Source organism: Aquarana catesbeiana, linkage group LG09 (genome assembly GCF_042186555.1).
Source record: "Aquarana catesbeiana isolate 2022-GZ linkage group LG09, ASM4218655v1, whole genome shotgun sequence".
Lineage (NCBI taxonomy): Eukaryota > Metazoa > Chordata > Amphibia > Anura > Ranidae > Aquarana > Aquarana catesbeiana.
Window position 1 is genome coordinate 101,324,603 of NC_133332.1, and position 13,665 is coordinate 101,338,267.

A 13,665-nucleotide genomic window follows, 5' to 3' on the forward strand; every position below is an offset into this window, starting at 1 on the left:
ATTAAGCCTTAAGACATTTACACATATTCTGCAAAGCTCAAAGCTTGCTTAGGAACTGGACTGACTGCAAAGAGTTAATCAAAAAGTTTATGCCTGCTTCCCAGAATACATTCAGAATATAACAGCATAACACAATGGAACAAGAGCAAGAGAATGCTGCGAAAACAATGATTCACTTCTGTAAATGTGCATCAGTTGAAAGCCAAAATTGTGTCACATATTTGTATTTTTATATTTGTGGTTTGTATGCGCCAGTCTTGTTGACGTATCTCAATCTTCAATGGAATTGTATAAAAGTCTTGAGAAGCGGAAATATTAAACAGAAAGTAATTTGACTCTGAACTAAGCAGTCTCAGTGTGAGCTTACTTGAAGCATGCATGCTTTTGTATTCAACAATCTGATCGGGGGTAGATATAATAATACCGGAACTTTTGTTCTGAATCCAAAACATTTTGACGCTCAAACGTGGGGCTCAAGGCTAGGATCCCAAGGGATAGCCGATCCAGAAGGGACCGCGACAAGCTAACACGGAGAGACAGGATATGGAGACTGATCACCTCTAAAAACAGTAAGACACTTTTGATAACTCGTATATCTAGTCTACTGTTTATCCTGTACTCGTGGCTGGTCAACCCCTGTGCCTATATCGGCTTCCTGCGGCCCTCAAAGTCAGGTATTTATCTTGCCTCGAGTCTGTTGATAAATTGAGGAACCTGCAATTATATCTACCGCCTGTTTTGTTCTGTTCTGTTTTGTTGATCGATCTTGTATTTGTGGTGGCTGTTGGGAATGAGGGATTGCTTATATAGTCATGGATGAAAATAGTTGACGTGGTTAAACTTCTCCTGGGGGAAATAATTGTGTGGTAAAGCACAGGTGCAAGGAAGTGCATGGGTAACGTAACCAGGAGGGGGCGTCAGGAATAATGCGCCCAGTGGTGGCATGGGGATCCCGTGGGATCTGAGCAATCCTGTATTCCTCTACGGTTGTCACACATTGTGTTGTTGGTCACATTTTTGTTGTTGGTGGTAATATCATGTCCTAAGTGTGTTTGTGGTCTGTTATTTGCCATACAAGAAGAGGGCTGGGGTTTGGTTCAAGTGGTAGAGCCAGGATATAGGGCTGAGTTTCTTGGTTACAAACCCCTACTGTCACATACTGCGCATTTATTGGTATTCAGATTAAATGTGCATTACCCAGTCAAACTTGAGGTTGGCAAGTCACCACAGGCTATAGAAAGTGAAGTTAGAAGGAGGGGACACGCAGCCGAAAGGTGCCCCTTGCAACCTGAACAACCGGAAGGGTTAGAAGAAAGGGAAGAAGACAGAGTTAGAAGTTTGGGTTTTGAGTTGGAACATGTAAATAACATTTGAAGCGGTACATTATTGAATATTAACTGCTGTACTCCTTATCTGTTTGATAAGAGTCTTGCTGAGAGGTTTTCTCTCTCTTTCTATCTCTCTCTCTCTCTCTCTCTCTCTCTCTCTCTCTCTCTCTCTCTCTCTCTGGAACGATGGGGCAAAAGTTAGTGAGGCCAAAGAGGGCAGTTTGGCTTGTGACTTGGTATTAGAGCGGGAAGGAGAGGGTGCTATCAAAAAGGGAAAGAAATTGGCAAAAGTGTGTGGTTGATATGCATTTGGGTGGAAGGCTACAGGTAGATGAATGGCGTACTGTTTTGAAATGTAAAAAAGGTCTGTTGTCAGATCATGGGTTGCTACGAGCAGCAGATGCTTGGTTTAAAGTTGCAAAAGCTATTCATGAAGAGGGGTGGACAGAGCAAGAAATGGGTCAAAATGGTGGAATTGTATATGTGTATAAAAAAAAACAGAAAAGAGGAAGCTAAGTAATCAGCCACCACCCTATAATGGCGTCTGGATCCTAGGAAGTAGACACTCCCCTTCGTCTACCGACCCTCTGTTCCAAGTGACAGAGGAGTCTCTGACACCTCCCCCGCCGTGCTTAACAGTAGACAAGGCACACTTGTCTTTGTATGGTTCGGGTGGTTGCTGCCACACATGCCTGACCCAAACTGTACCACCTGCACCGCCACCCACACCGGAACCTACCTACATGTATCCGGTGATAGACCAGTCCTCGGGATCGTATTGCAAGGCCCAACCTACCCCATAAATTACAAGTGTAGACTGGGGAAGACTCGGACAGCTCCCAGGGGGGGGAACCCAGACACTCAAGCCTCAGGAGGTTCCTCCCTTGGTCCTCTTACCCTAACAGACCTGGGACTAGGGACTCAGACTCAGCCCGACCAAATGCTAATAGCCCAGGGGACCCAACCTCAGCCCCAACTTGGTCCCTCCTCTCAAAGTCCCGATCAGAGTCACACCGGCCCTGCCAGAATGCACCAAGCTGACAGACAGGCCGGAACAGGTACAACCCCAAAACGACAGACTGTTACATTTCAAGGCACACCCCGCGTTGGATCCATCCCTATGTATGACTCATCAGCTTGGGCAATGGGTTCCTTCGCGCCACTGTCCAATGACCCATTTGACCACCTATATGGTGACCCACATTTACAGTCCCTCTTACACAAATCCAGCAGCCATTACCCAGTACTCTCCCTAACCCCCCCCCTTTGAATGGGTTCCTGGACCCTCACACCACCAAAGACAACGGCCCCAATACGGCTCCTTCCCTTCATCACTGAGAATCTGACTTTAAGGAAGTTTCTCTAATAACAGTAAATGTAGCAAATGTGCTATATTTATGCAAATGGTTTTAATTGTGTTCAAGCTGTATTAGCAATAATTGGTTTAAAATGTAGTTTAAATTGTTCAATTTCAATATTTAAGAGTATTATAAATAAAGAGGAAGTTTATGTATTCTGTGCGTTATGCTGGAAGAAGAACGAAAGAGGAAGTGCTTTCCTTGCTTAAATCTATATCTAGATTTAGGGCCCATTCACATCTGAGCGTTTTGTAGTCTGAAAAAATAAATAAATAAATAATTCTGTATGTATTCATATCTCCACTCTAAAATGCCTGAATTCAATATGTGTACAAGAGTTCACACAAGAAAAGGCAAATCTGTTGAGAAATAGCACAAGAAGTTTACTGATTTGGGTTTTAGTGTGCTGAACAGAGTGCATAGACACATGTTAGCTGCCGCATTTATTTCAGGTCTTAAAGAGTCAATCCGAAAGGGTCTGAGTATAGAGTAATGGAGCTTGAGACGTTGTTATTAGTAGTTATTAGGTCCAGAATCCTCACAGAGCAGTAGAGAGTAGCTCCTCTCGTTATGGCCTCTGACACACCCTATCTGCGCCCACCAGTACCAACTCCACGTGCCTGCTACAACTGTGGAAGACCCGGCCACTCCAGAAGGGAATACCGAAGCCCATGGAAATTCACCCACAGTCAACCAAGCCCCAACCGTGGTCCACATGAAAGCGCCCAGTACCAGGGACACGACACTCCACCTTGCCAACCACCTCGCCCACCTCTCCGGATCACATGGACCTTCTCCACAAGGATTCAGGCAAGCTTGTGTCACCTGCAGCCACACCTGGACTGTTATGCCACAAGGTGCCCAGAACTCCCCCTCCCAATTCGCCAAACAATGGCCCACATTCTGGACACCTGGATGAAGTTACACCCAGACATTGTACTCCTTCAGTATGTAGATGACCTCCTGCTTGTGATTGCCTCAATCTTCTCTGAAAGCCTCCTCCACTACCTGGTTGAGCAAGGTTGCAAGGCCTTAAAGCAAAAAGTCCAGAGAGAAGGTGATTTTCCTAGGCCTCTGCATCTCCCAAGGCACCTGATATCTCACTGAAGAAAGAGTTGCTGCAATCAAGGGCATCCCTTTGCCTTAAGGTCAAAAGCCCCTTCACACCTTTCTAAGATTAATCTCCTACTGCTGTTCTTGGATCCCAGTTCCAGAAGCCTCCCTTTTGATGCAATCCCTTTATGATGCCCTGAAATCTGACCCTTTCCTGCTTTTACCAGAAGCTGTGGACAATGTTGAAACTCTAAAGGAGATCCTCTCAACAGCCCTTTGGGCCTCCCAGACTAAAAGACTGTTTGTCTCAGAGAGTACCAAGTACAGCCCTGCCCCCAGCAAGACACCTCCTCAGACTCCAGTGTGCCTTGCTTCTCCCCGATAACATCCCCGTCCTCCCATGTGATACCCTTAACCCATACACACTGCTTCCTCCAAAGAGGGGAACCTCTTTGGAGAATAATCCTCATCTCACTGCTCATAACTGCTTCGAAGTGATGACAGCCCTTGAGAATCCTGACTTGACAATTTTTGTGGATGGTTCCAGGTATGCAGACAGTACTGGACGGTACCACACAGAATATGCAGTCACCACCGAATATACAGTTCTTCAAGCTTCAGCATTACCCTCCTCCATGTCTGCCCAGGAAGCAGAACTCCAGGCCTAACTATGGAATGAAATTTGGCAGAAGGACATTTTGGGATCATCTGGAAAACCAGAGGGTTCCTGACAGCAGCAGGAACACCTGTAAAACACAGTGCAGCTATCAAGGACTTAATGGATGCCCTACTCCTCCCAGCACATACTTAAGGTAAAGACGCACGGCAAGCTGGTTTCCCAAGAAGCACAAGGCAATCACCTGGCAGATACCGCTGCGAAACAAGCTGCAGACTGAACGCGAGAAGTGGTCAGCAAAGTGAATGCACCTATCCTGGATGATACTGTAGAAACCACTATGATTCTACAAAACCCTCCTGTAAACAGGACCCACCTCAAGGAGCAACAAGAGACAGCTGACAAAGAAGAAAAAGAAGTGTGGATCAAAAAAGGAGCCACAGAAGTTGAAGGAGTCATGGAATTAATCAAGAGACCGTGTCTACCACGTAGGCCAGAAGCCTATCCCGTTACCAACATGACGGCAAAGACCACAGCTAAAAGACTTTTAACAGAAATAGTGTTCAGATATGGTGTCCCAGAGGTCATAGAGAGCAATCAGGGGCCGGCTTTCAGGGCCTCAGTAACCAAGGAGATATGGACATCTTTAGGTAGGGGTCACACTAGCTTTCCACACCCCATACCGTCCTCAGAGCAGTGGGAAGGTGGAAAGATTGAATGGCACAATAAAATCTAGAATGCTAACAATGTCTCAGGAAACGGGAATGAGTTGGCCAGACAGCCTACCCATTGCCTTATTCAGTGTTAGGTACACTCCAAGGGGAAACCATGGTCTGTCATCCTATAGGATATTGTTTGATTCAGCCCTCAGTCTAGGTTGTTATTTCCCACAACAGTTGCAGCTATAATCTGATGTATTAACTGATTATGTGACTGTTTTATCTCGAGAATAAACCTGTATCCATTTGGAAGTGTTTTCTTCCATTCCAGATCCTGAGCTAGATACTGATCAGATACTTTATCAGATAGGTGACTGATAAAGAAGTTTGTGAGAAAACATACTCTTGAACCCAGATATGATGGTCCTTTCCAGGTACTCCTAACAAATGCCACATCAGTCAAGGTGGCCGGGAAGAACACGTGGACACACGCCTCCCACTGCAAGAAAGTCCCTGTATCTGAGGAAGAGGCCGAGGGGACCAAATGATTCTGTATATCCTTTTCATAGTAATCATTGCCCAGGCGCAAGAGGTAGCCATCAAACAAAAAGATGGTATAACCCAGTTCTGGTATAACTCATCCAATACACATGTTGCCACTATTATATCCTCTTATAAACAGATAATTCCAGGTACTATCTACAAGATCTGGACCTGGGATGAAGCAGTAAGACCCATGACTGTGTATGTATGTGTCACTGACACCTATTGGGGTAACAACTCCGATTTCTGGGGAGCAGTGGGTTGGAACACTGGGGGTACAAATTGGGGGTACAAACCTGAGAACGCCCAAAATAGGAAAGACAAAAATGGGAAGTCACTCTTAGATAGAATGGCAATCAACAAACACACAGATCAGCCTTACACCAAAGAGTTCAGGCTGACCATTGAGAATCCTAGCTCAGAAGACAGTGGGACCTATGTTCTGGGCCTATGGTGGGGAAGTGGGTATTCTGGTTTTAGAAAGCCTTTCAAACTGAAAGATATGTTCAATAACCCAGAGTGGGGATTTCCCTAATCTTCATCTAGCTCAAACCCCCATTTACAGACATTAAAGGACATGGTGGCCATAGCAGACCCTACCTTTAAGGATACCATGGCTGCAGAAACCGCGTTCTCAGATGTCAACTTGTGGCTCGCGTGGATGAGGTACTGTGCAGGGAAACACAATAAAACCAATTGCTATCTGTGTGGGGGGGCTAGACCACACTTAGGAATTGTACCCCTAAACCCCCAGAACATGGGACATGTTTCCTCAGCCTATTTACCAACACAACCACTGACCACTCCCTGTGTGAAGGAATATCCCATAGTCACTGTGACAGACCTAGCCGGAAAAGAGGCTTTTGGAGGGGACTGATGGCTAGCCTCCTGCAAACCGATTATGGGCCCTGGCATTTGGGGGGACGGTGCTCTTTGTGAGCTGTATGTCTGGGGACCCTGGAGGTGGCGTTACTTTAGATTCAGGTCCATGTCCCCCAAGTCACACAGACTCTGGGGACCCTGGATATGCCATTGTGATGGGAGTCACTAATAGGGGCACAGGGTGAATGAGAACCCCACTATGATCTGTGCTAGTCAGAGACTCAATGCTGTATATATGTGTATATAGAATGTGTACTGTTTGCTGTGCTACTTTGGGGTGGGGCTGTATTCCAATGTTCTATTGTGTTTGTCTGCCTTGGATCACAGGATGTGTATTGCTGGGAGGAAAGAGGGAGGGGGGATTCCTCCAGCAGCCCCCTGTTAAGACTGTTTACTGATGAGAAGTTAAGCACACCTGACCTGTGTGTCCATTGTTATTGGACAGTTTAACCCGCCCTGTTTTCCAAGGGTGGGGGGGAAATGCTTTGGAGTGGGATCTGTATAACATGTGTTTTTTGAATAAAGATTCATTCCTGCTTGAAACCTGAAGACAGAGCCGTGTCTCGTTTTTGGGGTGGATTATTTGTATGGGTTCCTTGTTCGGCTGATTGGAGTGTTCGGTAGCTGCCTTTGTGTTTGGGTATGGAATGTCCTAAACGACTTTAACCCCTTTCATACTCGGGGTGTCGTTACAGTTACCAAGACCCCCAAGCCAGGTGAAGGTATCACCATATATCCTGGCAATTACACATGCTATGGATGGTATCAGGGAGTGGGGAAACCTCTTGGGAATTTCACTAAGGGTTACTGTGGATCTTATAGTGAGGTGTCTGCAAATCTAGGGCAAAATCAAGTCCAGTCTTTGGGAGACATGTACTGGATCTGCGGAGACATGAAAATTAGAAGCAGATTGACAGGAAAGCGGACAGGAGAATGTGCATTAGCCAAGGCCATAATGCCTCTACGTATTCTCTCGGAGAACCCAAGGCCAAATACAAACAACACACCCCGACCTAACAGGATGCGTAAGAGTGCCCCAGCTGGATGCTTTGACCCTCATGTATACATAGATGCCATAGGGGTCCCTAGAGGGGCCCCAGATGAGTTCAAAGCAAAAGACCAAGTAGCAGCAGGATTTGAGTCCCTCATCCCCATCATCACTGTAAACAAGAATGTAGACTGGATAAATTACATCTACTACAACCAACAAAGGTTTATTAATTACACCAGAGATGCACTCTGAGGTTTAGCCGAACAACTAGAAGCTGCTTTACATATGACCTTCCAAAACCGTATGACCTTAGACATGGTCCTAGCTGAAAAGGGGGGTGTGTGTAAGATGTTACCTGAAACGAGTACATGCTGTACTTATATCCAAGATAACACAGGCCTAAATGGTAAAGTGACTTTAGCCACCCAGAAGCTTGAGGATTTGTCCAAAGAATTAAAGAACAATTCAGGGCTCTCCAACCCCTAGGATTAGTACTTCACCTGGATAAGGGAGGGATGGCAGGGAATTTAATACAGATCAGAATAGCCATTCTGATAATTCTAGTGACCCTAGCTGTCATGGTCTGTTGTGTTCTTCCCTACTTTAAGAAGTGTGTAGAAAAAGCTGTTGACCAATCTACTCCCATGTTTTGTGAACCAGGAAATACCAGACTTGATGATGATTATGTGTTACGCTCCATTATAGTCACAGGGACAGACAGCACCTGATTGCCCCTCCAAGCTGTATCGAGGGGGGTAGCGAGTTAGTGAGTTAGTCACTGCTCTTCTTTTTATACAGCTGAAAAGAGTTGCAGAGGAGAGGGTCAGGGTAGTGAGTAGGACTTTTTAGTATGAGGGACAGTTTGAAATCGACAGCTTCAAGGGGGGACTGTAATGGATGTGATCATGGTGAACTGTCTATTCCAGTCCCTGCTTTATATACCTAACATATATAAACTCAGCTTCTATGCATATTAAGCCTTAAGACATTTACAGATATTCTACAAAGCTCAAAGCTTGCTTAGGAACTGGACTGACTGCAAAGAGTTAATCAAAAAGTTTGCGCCTGCTTCCCAGAATACATTCAGAATATAACAGCATAACACAATGGAGCAAGAGAATGCTGCAAAAACAATGATTCACTTCTGTAAATGTGCATCAGCTGAAAGCCAAAATTTTGTCACATATTTGTATTTTTATATTTGTGGTTTGTATGCACCAGTCTTGTTGACGTATCTCAATCTTCAATGGAATTGTATAAATGTCTTGAGAAGCGGAAATATTAAACAGAAAGTAATTTGACTCTGAACTAAGCAGTCTCAGTGTGAGCTTACATGAAGCATGCATGCTTTTGTATTCAACAATCTGATCGGGGGGTAGATATAATAATATCGGAACTTTTGTTCTGAATCCAAAACAGACTTTAACGGTGTTCTGTGGATTTTGAATTTGCCGCGGACACCGCATAATGTTCGCTGTTCAACGAACAGGCAAACACCCGAACATCGGGCTCATCCCTAGTTACAACCAAAAATGTAAATGTATTTTATTGGGATTTTATGAGCTAGACCAACACAAAGTGGCACATAATTGTGAAGTGGAAGGAAAATGATAAATGGTTTTCAACATTTTTTACAAATAAATATGTGAAAAGTGTGGCGTACATTTGTATTCAGCCCCCCTGAATCAATACTTTGTAGAACCACCTTTCACTGCAAGTCTTTTTGGGTATGTCTCTACCAGCTTTGCACATCTAGAGAGTGAAATTTTCGCCCATTCTTCTTTGCAAAATAGCTCAAGCTCTGTTAGATTGGATGGAGAGCTTCAGTAAACAGCAATTTTTAAGTCTTGCCACAGATTCTCAATTGGATTCCGGTCTGGCCTTTTACTGGACCATTCTAACACATAAATATGCTTTGATCTAAACCATTCCATTGTAGCTCTGGCTGTATGTTCAGGGTCGTTATCCTGCTGGAAGGTGAACCTCTCCCCCAGTCTCAAGTCATCTGAAGACTCTAACAGGTTTTCTTCTAATGCCCCGTACACACGGTCGAATTTTCAGACGGAAAATGTGGGATCGGAGCGTGTTGTCGGAAATTCCGACCGTGTGTGGGCTCCATCGGACTTTTTCCATCGGATTTTCCAACACACAAAGTTTGAGAGCAGGCTATAAAATTTTCCGACAACAAACTCCGATTGCGTCAATTCCGACCGTGTGTGGACAATTCCGACGCACAAAGTGCCACGCATGCTCAGAAGAAATTCCGAGACGGAACAGCTCGGTCTGGTAAAATTAGCGTTCGGAATGGATAGAGCACTTTCGTCACGCTGCAATGTTTAAAATTGTTTAATACAGCGCACTCTCTTCTTCTTTATAATGCAGGAAGAAGGAAGTAGTTTTGCTGCTGATATGCACACAGAGTTCTCACAAACTTCTTTCTTTCTTATTTATCGTGATTCCCTCAATATATTATGATTTGTCACATCTGACCAAAAATCTATATCATTTTTTTTTGTGTTTTTTTTGTTTTTTTCAAGCCTGATGTGATTTTTTTTAGGTTTGTATTTTTTTCAAGGCTGATCTTGTTTTTTTTAGTTATTTAACATCCAGAATATTTTTGTGTGTGTTTTGTGTGTCAAGTTACCATAACACCATTATTATCTTGTATTATTTAATCTCAAGGAGATTGCTTGGTGTTGGTGTCTCTTGTTAATTTCACATTGTATATTTGAAATGTACCTGCCTTCTCACAAACAAACTGTCCTTTTTGAAGGAAAACACACATAGGCGAGTCTCAATTAAATAAAAAATCCTTTATTAAGGGCTCATAACCAAACAAAGAGGGAGGCAACGCTGGAGAAACAGCAGAGATTGGTGAAGCCTTTGGCCCCCAGGGCAGACATCAATTATTTTACTGCAAAATTGGTGGCCTGAGGAGTCCATATCTAAGGAAGTGCAGTCTGGTCCAGAAGTCCCAGAGATCCTGAAAGCAGCAGATGACATCTGTGTCCCCAGGCTGTGGTCATACAAGAGGCTGCATCTTTTGCCAGACCAGGCTGAACCCAGGGTCATCACTCTCTGGTCTTCCTTCCACGCTTCCTTCCACGCTGTGGCTGTGGTGGTGGAGTTGTGGCAGGAGGAGGAGAAGGAGGAGGATGGTCCAACTCACATACGTGGGTATTGGGTGTGATTTCACCCCTCATCCCCTTAGTTAAGACTTTATAAAGAAGGTCCTCACACAACTGGCGTTGGCCCTCCTGCATGCCCTGCAGTTTGGTGGCAGCCATGCAGGCAAAGGCCTCTTCAGGAGTGGGGAAGGCTCTGAGGGACGAAGAAGCCTCCTGAATGAGCCTGAGAGCTGAATCCTGCACGTGACTCCCCTTCCTGGGTCTTTTGGTTGGAAGGCGGAGGGGAGGGACCTGCGATTCGGTCAGGCTCCTACTGGTCCCAGGCTTCTCCTGGCTGCCACTTAGCCCCGCTTCCTCCTGGCTGCCACTAACCCCCGCCTCCTCTTGGCTGCCACATTCCACAGCCTCCTCCTGTGTGCCACATTCCAGAGCCTCGTCCTGACTGAGGTCTTCCTGTGTATGAAAAAGGGACATCGTTTTAGTTTTTTCTTCAGCAATCACACACAATTTTCATCTCATGACTGTTGCAAATTGAATGTTAACAAATATAAAAGACTATCATTCTGAGCCCAGCATTTTTAATTCTTGTCCCAATTATTTTTCCCACTACTGTCTCTTGATATGTAAAACACTTTATTAAATTAGCAATTAGTGATCAATAATAACATCTAGTAAACATCATTTATTTATTGATCAGAAATCTGTCGAAGAATGCTATACCTGGCTCAAGCTGGGCTCCTCAACTTCTTACTGGCTGGAAGTCCCAGGTTGGACATCGGAAGCCTCAGCTGGGGTGGAAGGAAGAGTGGAAGGAAGGGTTGAGAGGGATTCCCTGACTCCAGTCTGGTCTGACAGAAATCGCAGTCTCTCATAGTACCACAGTCTGGGGACATAAATGTCATCTGCTGCAGCTCCGGATCTCTGGGAATCTGTGACCTTCTTGCGCTCCCTAAGATAAGTGCTCCTCAGGCCACCAATTTTGGCTTGGCTTGGCTTTAGGGGATGGTTGCTGTGGGGACCACTGGCGTCACCAACTCCAGCAGTTTCTCCAGCGCTGCCTGCCTCTTTTGTTTATGATTATAATGCGGGTGTTTGACCTGCCACAGACAGGGCAGCTCCCTGTATTTGTCTATGAACAGGAGGTGGAAGTTGTGGTCATTGAAGCCATCCATTTGATCTGCAAGACACAACACAAGACAAACCCTAATGTCAGGCAAAACTCTCCTAATCTTGTTACAATATAGGCCTCAATCTAGAAGCAGTATAGGCCCAAGTTTAGATCTTACCTTCGTTATCACGATCGGCGCCTCCGATACTCCCTCCTCTGCTCACAGATCGTACGTACTATGCACGCGTGTTACGCTTTATACACACTGCGCATGCGTGAAACTCCGCCCGCCCCTGACATTCTTTCTATTCTATTCCCCACCCCTTCTCGATCGGCGCAGTGGGGGAAGAGCATATGGCATAGACACAGCAGGTGTGTGCTAATTACAGCAACGAGGAGGAGGGGGAGGAAAGCCCGGGAGCCTGAAACGTCACGATCCCGAAGGAGACGATTTAAAGCATCAAATATGTCCTTTGGGGAGATGTTGGAGATGGTCGACATCCTGAAGAAGGCCGACTATGACAGGAAGTATGGACCTTACCCCAACCCCAATGTCAGAAAGGCCAAGATCATGGCGAAAGTGGTCAAGAGTCTGCACCGGAATTTTGGGGTACGACAATCGAAAGATCAGCTCAGGAAATGGTGATCGGACCTCAAATTAAGAGAGCACGAGCAGTACAGAAAGATCCAGAGAGTGCTGCTAAAAAGTACGTAGTTGTGCTGTGTTCCTATTCTTTATGTTTATTACGTTCGTGCTGCTCCATGTACTTTTCTTAACTGTTATCTAGTTTAAAATGGCAACTTTCATGTTCATGGGCACATTATTCGTTTGTAGAAAACACTGTTCGTTCGGCCTAGAAAACACCATTGTTTTTGGCCATATGCATTTGCCCACATTTTTTATGGCCTACTTGTCTGAAAATAATTTGGTTGTGTAGATGGGTTTGTAACTAGAATGAAATGCTAACTATATTCCGTGTAAGGAGAGGACACTCAGCAGTTTTCACATCTGGACTCTGGAGCACTAGTGTGGGACACAAGAACACCCTTTATATTAGGGGCCCACACAGGTGCTCCAGTGTATACTATAGGGGTGTCTCCATCTGTGAAGCTTGTACAAAACAGGTAAAGTATTCAAGCTTGACAAAGGACAATACAAATTCTACATCTTGGAACTCTGCCAAAATAGACAATTGTACCCTACTTCCAAGCAATGTTTCATATTCCTATTTCTGCCATCAAATATCTGTGTTCTAAGTATACCTATTTGTTTTTACATAGGGGAGAAAAGACTCGGAGGACACCCCTCATCCGAGGAGACAACAGACCCCCCACCTCTGAAAGAAGGGGAAATCCACCCAAGCCAAGCAGAGCAGGAGGAGGAAGACGTGGTGGAAATTGTCACCACAACAGGTGAGTGTCTGCAACCACAGGCTCAGGTAAGAGATGGATGCCGGCATATTTATAATACATGGTGTGTTTTTGTTTCTATCTTTTTAGGTAATCGTGATGTTGTGGATCCAGGGCATTTCACCTCGGAAAGTGCACAGATCCTGATCAGGGAGATCATGGGGTGTAATAGGGACTTGGAAAACATCCTGAAAAACATCAATGATGTTCAACAAAAACATGAAGAACATCATTGATGTTTTAGGGAGAGTTTAAAACCCCTCCAAATCCCTTGGGTTTTTTGTGTGCTAAAAATTTTTACCATTTTTTTACATATTTGTGAAAAGCCAAATTTTGAAGATGCACACAGTGTGTCAACATGTGCTATCTGCCATCACGGTAGATTAATGGACGCGTTTTAGGGGTGCAACCCCTTCCTCAATAATAAAGTAGCTGTGAGGAAGGGGTTGCACCCCAAAAACACGTCCCTTGATCCCCCATGATGGCAGGTAGCACATGTTGACATTCGGCAATTTGTGTGCATCTTCAAAATTTGGCTTTTCCTGGGGTGACTTCACCCCATCTGAACGCAATATCAAACACAGTTCAA

The 13,665-nt window shown here is 44.9% G+C and overlaps 1 long non-coding RNA gene across 1 annotated transcript; it reads left to right on the top strand.

The window, feature by feature from the left end:
• Positions 1 to 323: 323 nt before the first annotated feature.
• Positions 324 to 13,445, top strand: LOC141107229 (uncharacterized). Its single transcript, XR_012235827.1, has 3 exons — positions 324 to 569; positions 12,948 to 13,079; positions 13,167 to 13,445. It is a non-coding gene; the product is annotated as an uncharacterized lncRNA (long non-coding RNA).
• The last annotated feature ends 220 nt before the right edge of the window (positions 13,446 to 13,665 follow it).